Raw genomic sequence first — 9,596 nt, 5'->3', positions numbered from 1 at the left:
TATATAGCAGGAAAAACCTACCGGTAAAACAGTACTGCAGTTCCTTCATAATCAGGCAGAACATGTAGCTGAACTGCAGTCCTTGCCAGAGGACGCAGCAATTAATATTTTCAAGCGTCTGATGAACTACTACACAGCATCAACTTGAGTAGTATAAATGACAGCAGGACACAAAATAGATGGCCATTCAGTGGCCAGAATAACAAGCCTGGGCTGGCTATCAGTGATGAATTAGGATCCTTAAGTTAAAACGTTTACTGTTTTGAGGTTGTAGGCTGCCTCTTCAGCTATGCCTGAACCTTCCATTCCTGTTGCAGGGAGAAAACCAAAGAAGTTACTCAACTATCAATCAATCAAGTTTTATTGCGGCAAAAGCCAGTGACACTAAACACCACAAGATCAAGCAAAAAGAAATCAACAACAACATCAGAAAAGAAAAAGAAAAAGATTACACAAGGGAACTTCGCAGTGTGCCATTCAACAGATTTGAGATTTACACTTCCTGATTACTAAAGTGCAAAATTTGGCCACCTCATATGATATTGAGCTTGAGGAATCTTCCAGAAGGTATTTTCATAGAATTTCGAGGGAGGATTCCAAATAATGTTGTAGGGGTATAAATTTTGATAAAAGCGGCAAAATAAGTTGAACTCGTTCTTCACTGTAAAATTCGCAAAATAGAAGGATGTGTGTGACAGATTCTACCTTATTAGACATACAGGGGCAGAGACGCGCATGCATTGGTACCCGCGTGAATTTGCCGTACAGCACTGCTGAGGGCATTGTCTCAAAGCGGGCTCTAGAGAAAGCCCATCTATAAGCTTCGTTAGTGATGTTAGTTAAGTAAGGGGCAGCTGCAAAATTAGGCCAAGCTTTTAAGCATCTATACGTCTCCGGGAGTAGGGCGTCGTCTTGTTGTAATTCGACATCGTAAAGTCTCTGAGTGATAATTGCTTTTGCCTTGTTCAGAGTTTCAATAAAAAGATTTTCAGGGTTTAGGCCAATTTGTTTTATCTTATTAGTTATTTGCATAAGCCAAGGAGGATAGGGAGCTGCGGCCAGGAAGCAAGGTAACAGTCCCTTAGGATTGTAATGGATTTTCAGCCAGAGGGATATTGCTTGCTCCCAGACTTTTAATTCCAATCTGGGCAGTCCTGCCTCTTGCCTTAAGACTGCATTAGGTGTACACTTTGGGGTAGCAAATAATGATCTTAAGAATTTTGATTGTACTGTTTCAAGGGTCTTAAGGTTGGCAGAGGGGCTAATTTGAGAGCCATACAGGAGTTGGACTAAAGATTTTGCCTGAAAAACTTTTAGGGCCATCGGGAGGAAGCCAGCTCCTTTCCTTCTGAATAATCTAAGGATGGCATTTGCACTTCTTCCTGCTGATATAGCTGATGTGGTCAGGCGTGTTGACAATTTGGCATTATAAGAGAAAGTAATGCCTAAGTATTGAAAGGTCTTAGTCTGTTCAATGGCGTTTCCCTTTACGCTCCAATTATCTTTCCTGAAGGAGCGGCTAAAATGTACAATTTTGGTTTTGGCAAAGTTAATTGTTAACAGTTCAGTGTTACATTGGTCACTAAACTTTCCTAAGGCACGTTTCAAACCCACTTTGGTTTGAGAGAGAAGAACAGCGTCATCCGCATACATTAAAACTGGTACTTTTCTGCCGTTAGAGAACATGGGGGGGGTTTCGATTTCACGGCAACATGTGACTAGGGAGTTAACATAGATGTTAAATAAAAATGGGGCTAATAGGCATCCTTGTCTAACTCCCCTTTGGACTGGGATTTCTCTAGAGAGTCTGCCGTCCTGTGCGAATCTTATCTGGAGGGTATTGTTCTCATGAAGCTTAATCATCAGTAGTAATAACCTTCTGTTAATACCCATATTGGCCAATTTGGCCCAGAGCCTACCCCTGGATACAGAATCAAATGCTGCCTTTAGGTCCACAAAGGCCGCATACAATGACTTTTTCCAATGTTTCACATACTTATAAACAAAATAATCTAACACTAAGCAGTGATCTATGGTAGAACGTCCAGATGTAAACCCTGCTTGTTCAATTTCTAGCAAGTTATTATGATCTAACCATTCACATAATTTTAGGCATAGATGTTTTGTATGAAGTTTGCAGATCACATTCAGAAGACTAATTGGTCTATAATTAGATGGGTCAGAGGGGTTGCCCTTTTTAAATATAGGAACAATTATAGCCAGTCCCCAATCTTTAGGGATTTCAGTTGTCTTATCTATATATGAAAATAGATTTGCAAGAACCGGGGCCCACCAGTTTATTTGCACTTTCAGAAGTTCAGCGACAATGAAATCACTTCCTGGGGCTTTGCCAGATTTCATTTGTAGAATTAACGAAGTGATCTCAGTTTCAGATGTTGGGGGCCATGGCGTATCATTATCTAAAGGGATGTTAAGCAGCGCAGAAGGACGATGTTCCCTAAACAGCACTTTATAGTGCTCTTCCCATGAGTTTGCAGGGATTATTGTGCCCTCGTTAGGAGTTTTGGTTTGACTGGAGATAATTTTCCAGAAGTTGGTATTGTCGTTTTCTATTGACGCTTTTATGAGGGCCTGCCAGATGAGAGAGTCTGCGGTTCTTTTTTTGATTTTTAGTAACTCTTTGTAGTTCTTTTTTTAAAGTTGTAACTCTAATTTAGTGATAGGGTTAGGATTTTGCTGGAAGACCTTAAAGCATTCCCTGAGTATAAGTTTTGCCTGGATGCATTCGCGGTCAAACCATTTTTTGTTGGTAGGGGACTCGTTGTGGTTAGGCCTCCTGAGTCTTGACAATAACGGTTGGAGTTTTCGGATTAAAGTGTTATAATGGTCAATTGGGGAAGTCTCTTCAGTGTCGTTGGAGGTCAGATCAGCCCAAAGGAGTTGACCTTCCATTGATTGTGTCCAAATGCTAAAATTGTTATTAACATAAGGGGACCATTTAATTCTGGATCTGCCTATTTGTTGTAGAACATTAGGATCAGGTGTCTGTGGGGCAAGCCCACATCTAGAGGGTTCCCAAAATTCAGTCCTTTTAAGATTTAGGGGTAGATGGTCACTTTCGGTTCTTATATCTACAGTAAATTCAATATATTCATCAAAGAGTTCTTGGGAGACAAGGATGTAGTCAATAACAGAATGCCTTAAGCCTGACCAATAAGTAAATTGGCCAGGGCAGTCTCCCGAGGAGAGGCCGTTTAAAATAACAAGGTTTAATCTTGTTAGATTAGAAAAAGACATGTACCAGCAAAATTGGTAACTGGGTCAAGTGAATGACGCCTGAATAGGGGCCAATGTTCATCATTAGCATTTAGGGGACCCATTCCACTTTCATTGATTAGCTGTTCGCCTGAGTGGCCTAGCCTTGCATTAAAGTCCCCACCAATAATTAGGGAGGCAGAGGGAAACTTATTTGAGACAAGGAGAATGCAGTCTTCCAGTTCGTTCCAGATGTTTTTAAGATCAGTTTGTTTCATAAGTGGGTGAATATAAACATTGATGCATATGATCTTAAAGTGGGTAGAGAATATTTTAACAGCCAAAATCCATTTTTTATCGATTTTCAATTGGATAGGGGAGATTCCTAGATCTGTCGATACGAAGGTGCTCAGACCTCCCGCCGGTCTTCCGCCTTTTGGGCCGATTGAGGCACAGGAATGGAAAGCAAAATAATTGTGTAGTTCAAAAGGATTTTGCATCCAGGTTTCTTGGAGCAGGATGATCTTGAACTGTGATACGTAGGTTAGAACGTCTTTGTCCATTGTTTTCGATTGCCATCCAGCAACGTTCCAGGATAGTAGTAGAGGTGAGAGTCATTTTGTCTCTTCAATAGCATCTAGGGCTTTCCCGGGGTCGTGGAAGATGCATCCATTGGATGGTGGAGTCTCCGGTAATGTGATTAGGGGCGCCACAGAGATTTCGGCGTGGATTTCAGTTGGACAGAGTAGGGGTGTGTGTTCTGACGTGACCTGAGGAGATTCATATCCCATTTTTCGCTCCAAGTTAGATGGAGTATTTGCCTCTTTTGTGGGCGCTAGGTCTTCAGAGTTGCGGAGATAGAGTAATAACTCATCTAGTCTGTCCGTTATCTCTGTTGGTTTGGCTTTTGGCAGATGGGAGAAGGAAACAAGTAACTCCTGCTCCATCGAATTCTCTAGATGAGTAGCCTTTGATAGGAGGGGCATAGGGGTCTCTGTCCAACTAATTAAGTCTGAGGGTGGAGAGGTAGAGCTCGAAGTAGGTGGGGTGCCCTCATTTTTAATTGCTTTCCTTTTAGCTGGAGAGTGAGGGCGATCTGGCTGCGACATCTGTCACCCCATTGATCGCCAGGGTTGATTCGGCTGATCTGGCTGGCTAGGCAGGTGTCCCCTTCCTCCCTCACCGCTCCATGTGCGTCCCTCCCGAAGCTGCGCGCTCGGTGGAAGAGGACGACTATCCCAGATAGAAGGAGTGTACCGTTCTTCGGTCAAGGGTTACTCAACTATCTAGACACCTAGATCTGAACCACCTGGACGGAATGCTGCATTACAGAACAAGAGAGTGTGCTCACTTGTAGGAACACAACCGGCCATTCAAGGGACCTGCTCTTTGAGAGCCTGCGGCAGAATCTAGGATAGTTTGCAGTAACTATTAAAACACAATAAAGCAGTAAGGGCCTCTCCAGACTAGTGATTTATTGCAGGTGCATTGTGCAACATGCTCTTGAGCCAGGAAGAGTATATTAGTGGTGGATTTATCCTGCTTTTATTGGCTGTTCTGTGATTCTTCCCCATGGCGGCCACATCATTGCTGGCCTGTAGTGCAATAAAAATGAGGCAAATGTAAATCAGAATGTATACGGCAATAAAAAAAGTCAGAACGTTTCAGCAGGAAGTTACAGGATATGCACTGATTTAAAAATGAAGCCGTGTGACTGCCCCAGAACTTTTGCAGGAACCAGCAGTATTGAAATCAGAATTGTGTATGACTGCCCTGACAGCATCGTGAGCCCAAATCATTATAAATGTGCAATTAAATGGGAATCTGGAGAGCCCCTAAAATACAGCCCACAATCATAGCAAAGACAATCAGGGCAAGGGGAACATACATCAGCCTGGGAAAATGAAACAGCCTTTCTCTGTGCCTAAAGCCAGATCTACCTCTCTTTTAAATCAGTATGCATATCAGTATGCAGATGACACCCAGCCCTACCTCTCTTTTTAATCAGAACCAGTGAAGGCAGTGAAGGTCCTGTGTGAGTGCCTAGGGGCGGTTGGAGGATGGATGGCGGCTAACAGATTGAGGTTGAATCCTGACGAGACAGAAGTACTGTTTTTAGGGGGGGCAGGGGATGGGCGGGTGTGGGGGACTCCCTGATCCTGAATGGGGTGACTGTGCCCCTGAAGGACCAGGTGCACAGCCTGGGAGTCATTTTGGACTCACAACTGTCCATGGAGGTGCAGGTTAATTCTGTGTCCAGGGTTTATCAGCTCCATCTGGTACGCAGGCTGAGACCTCTAGTTGTCTCCCACTTGGACTACTGCAATGCGCTCTACGTGGTGCTACCTTTGAAGGTGACCAGGAAACTGCAATTAATCCAGAATGCGGCAGCTAGACTGGTGACTAGGAGTGGCTGCCAGGACCATATAACACCAGTCCTGAGAGATCTGCATTGGCTCCCAGTATGTTTCCGAGCACAATTCAAAGTGTTGGTGCTGACCTTTAAAGCCCTAAATGGCCTCGGTCTGTATACCTGTAGGTCTCTACCCCCATCGTTCAGCCCAGACACTAAGGTCCAGCGCCGAGGGCCTTCTGGCGGTTCCCTCATTGCGAGAAGTGAGGTTACAGGGAACCAGACAGAGGGCCTTCTTGGTAGTGGCACTCGCCCTGTGGAACGTCCTCCCATCAGATGTCAAGGAAATAAGCAGCTATCCTATTTTTAAAAGACATCTGAAGGCAGCCCTGTTGAGGGAAGTTTTTAATATTTAATGCTGTATTGTTTTTAACACTCAATTGGGAGCTGCCCAGAGTATACTTAGACCCACAAAAAAGGCCCTTTTGGTGGTTGCAACCTAGGTGTGGAATACACTCATTCTCTTGATTGCCTTTCAGCACGTCAGATTGTCTGTAGGTACAGTATATGGTGCTGAAGTGTCTGTGGCTGTTAACAATTTGTTTGTTGAATGGTTAGCTGCTTCAAACACCTATTCTGATAGGACAGTGGGATCGGAATGCCTTTTAATACATAAGTAGATGATCAATTAATTTCAGGACTAAGTGATACAGATCACGGTATTAGGTGGAGACAGCACAAGCTGCTAACCAGATAAGCTCGAGCAACTCTCTTGGACGGTGCAAACATACCCTTTTCAATATTCCAGGCAAGCAGACCGAAGGCGCACAGTAATTCAAAGGCAGTGTTATCCCTCAGGGGAAGCATCATCTCAGAAAACAGAGGAGCTTCAAATACTTTTGTATAATTTCGGGGGGGGGGTTACGCTATCATTTGTCACCCCACCCCCAGGTGTGTCAGGTCTGAGGTCCCTCACTTTGTTGTGTGGGCACTAAAAAAATGATACCCTGAGAACAGGCTTCTTGTATAATTCTTTGCAGCCGCACAACATGGGCATATTTTATTTATTTATTTGTTTAGCTGCACACGGAGCCGTTGCCTGGGGTGTGTTGGGGAGACGGCAGATTCCTCTCTCCCTCATTCTCTCCCTTTCTCTGTGACAGCTTTGTTCGCTAAATTAAACAGCCTGGCTGAGAGGGGAAGGGGGGAAAGATACGTATTTCAAACAAAATGTTTCCAAGACACTGCACTCAGAGGCCCTATCACTGATAAATGAATGATAGATCTGCCCGTGGAGCGCCTAATGGGAAATATATTCCTAATGCGAAGAACTCCATTTCAGAAACACACTAGCTAGAAGCTAGTCACCTGCCAGGCTGACAAAACAAAAGTCAATAGCATGTTCTGGATTCCCAGGGAAGCAATTTCCCCATCTTCTTCACTTTTCCCATTTCCTACTTCTTCCTTTTGTCCCCACCCCACTGTCAGGAGCTCGTCCTACTCTCGAGTAGGACCCTGGCAGAGACACATACCCGACTGGCATGTTCCCTCCCTCCTGGTCTATTGTTTGGGACCTTCAAAAGCTTTCTTCTGCCCAAACATCACAGCGACCGATGCCAACAGACATCGGCACACTTAGGGATCCGCAGGGTCTTTGCAGTTTGCGTAACAGAACTCAGCATTTTGGCTAATCTACTTTATTTACATATAAACACACAGAGAGCACTGAAACATGGCGCTCTCTCTCTCTAGCATCAGACAGCAGAGAGAAAGAACAAAGGACAATAGTCCCACCTCACGGAACACAGTAACACAAACATCCTGTCTCTGTCACTTCCCACTCTGTGGAGTCAAAACATACACCGTCATGTGACAGACAACAATCCCATGACTGCAATCACGGAGCAGGAATTCTAACACCCACTTCTGTCTAGCTGCACAGGAGGCTCTCGCCAGTGGAGAAGCCGGGACCAGTGAACATCTCCCTGTCAAGGGCACAAGAGATGGGTGGGGTGCCAATACAGCTTCTGCCAAGGATGCCTAGGTGCATCTCTGAGTATTAGGCAGAATAAGGTGCCCAGTGTAGAGAGGCAGCAGGGTGTTGCTTGCTGGAGTGGCCGGCCTGCCCTCAGGTGCTGTGGAGGGTATTGCCCCTGTTCTGTTTTGAGTGATTGCTTCAGCAGAACAGAGGCAAGGCATGGCTTGAGTGGAGAACCCTGTCCACAGCTCAGACAGCAGACTCCACAAGAGCAGAGCTCAGGTGTTGATTCAGGGACAGCCATCCTTTTACCGAGTCTTAAACAGCACCTCCAGCATCACTTACTTGACTTTTCCATGTGCAGCCACACTTTAGCCTGAGGAGCTGGGCTTTTAGTTGGCAACTGAAGTCTGAGCTTCCACAGATAAATTTCCTTCAGCACTGCTTATACAGTACAGTAATACCTCTGCGAACATCTGCCTTGTCTAGCGTCCATTTCGGCAAACATCCGCAGCAAACCCAGAAGTACCGGAATGGGTTACTTCCAGGTTTGCAGCTCGTGCATGCGCAGAAGTGCTAAATCACGCTTCGCGCATGGGCAGACACGACGCTTTGCCCTGCATCCTTTCCAGCTAGCGGCCAGGGCTCCAGAACGGATCCAGGCCACAAAACAAGGTACGACTGTAATGTGCAAATACCATATTTTTCTGTCTATAAGATGCCCCCACGTAAAAGACGCCGCCTATTTTGGGGGACTCCGATTTAAGAAAATGGGGGGAGGTGTATAAGACGCCCCCAAATTTTTGACATTCTTTTTTAGGGGGGAAACCTTATACACAGAAAAATACGGTACGTACAAAGCTGATAGTAGGAGAAAAGGGAGGAAAGAACAGTAATTTTCAAATCAGTGGGTGAATCCATCAAGCGCAAGCCAGGGCTACAGTTGCTAGGCAACCAGAGGTGGAAACTTTTGGACATTTTGTGTGTGTTTGTCCTGCTCCCCCCCCTGCCCGATAATTGCCACAAAAGTAAGGGGCAAGGTCAGTCCCCCATGCGCCTGAGTTTTGTTTGTTTGTTGAACTTCTACATCTTAAATGAACGGACAGATTTACCCCAGGGAAGAAGTTCAGTTCAGTTCGCATTTAAAGGCAAATCTACCTAAACCACACTTCCTGAAACACTATGTGAACTGGAACACGGATGTCCTTCAAAATTGGCATTTCTCCCCATTTTGCAATAAAGTCCTCCAGTCACATTATGTGTACAATGCACACATTAGGTACAAATTTGCATTAAAAGGCATATATTAGTGATAAGTGTACAAAAATGCACAATATTAGTGAATACGGCTTGCAAAATTGTTTCTTTTGCCTGCAAATGGTGTATATGTGGATAAATTTACCATAGAATTTTGAGGCTTCTTTTTTTTAATAAGGACTTTTTAAAAAGAAGAATTCATGAGCTGATGTACGGAGACTGGAAACAGGAGAAACTGAAAGAAACCAAATGTGACAGATTTGACCATCCGTAGTACTCAGGTCATCAAAAAAATATCCCAGACACTGCCACTTTGCTTTACCAGTTCAGACACACTTTGGGCTTTAGCCAGAACACTTTTATTTCAAGAACTGGCACCTCCAACCAAGATCCCATTCAGTCCATGGTCTCTTTCACAGCACAGGTGAGGCAAGACCCAACTACTGGGTCCCCAGCTCTTGCCGCTGTCCCTGGACTCAAACGTTTGTATTTTGAACACCTTCCTTGTCAGGGGAAGGTTACTGCAAATGAACAGAATTTTCTTTTAGTAACTTAGTGTGCACATTACATTGGAGCCACCATATGCACCAGCACTGAATACATCGAAATACTTCCATCTCATTATAGCCAAGAAAACTAAACCAACTGTAGTAATGAGAGTGTAGGGGAAGACTTCTTGTGATGTTTAAGGAGACACTTCCACCCTAATTTAAGGAGGCTTTAACCTTCCATGGCAAGTGCCATCTAGTGACTTTTATCCTATTAACAATCAATATTACACCAATTATGGGA

This window comes from Podarcis filfolensis, assembly GCF_964270895.1.
Source record: "Podarcis filfolensis genome assembly, chromosome: 7".
NCBI classification, from domain to species: domain Eukaryota; kingdom Metazoa; phylum Chordata; class Lepidosauria; order Squamata; family Lacertidae; genus Podarcis; species Podarcis filfolensis.
Note: the sequence above shows the minus strand (reverse complement) of the source record.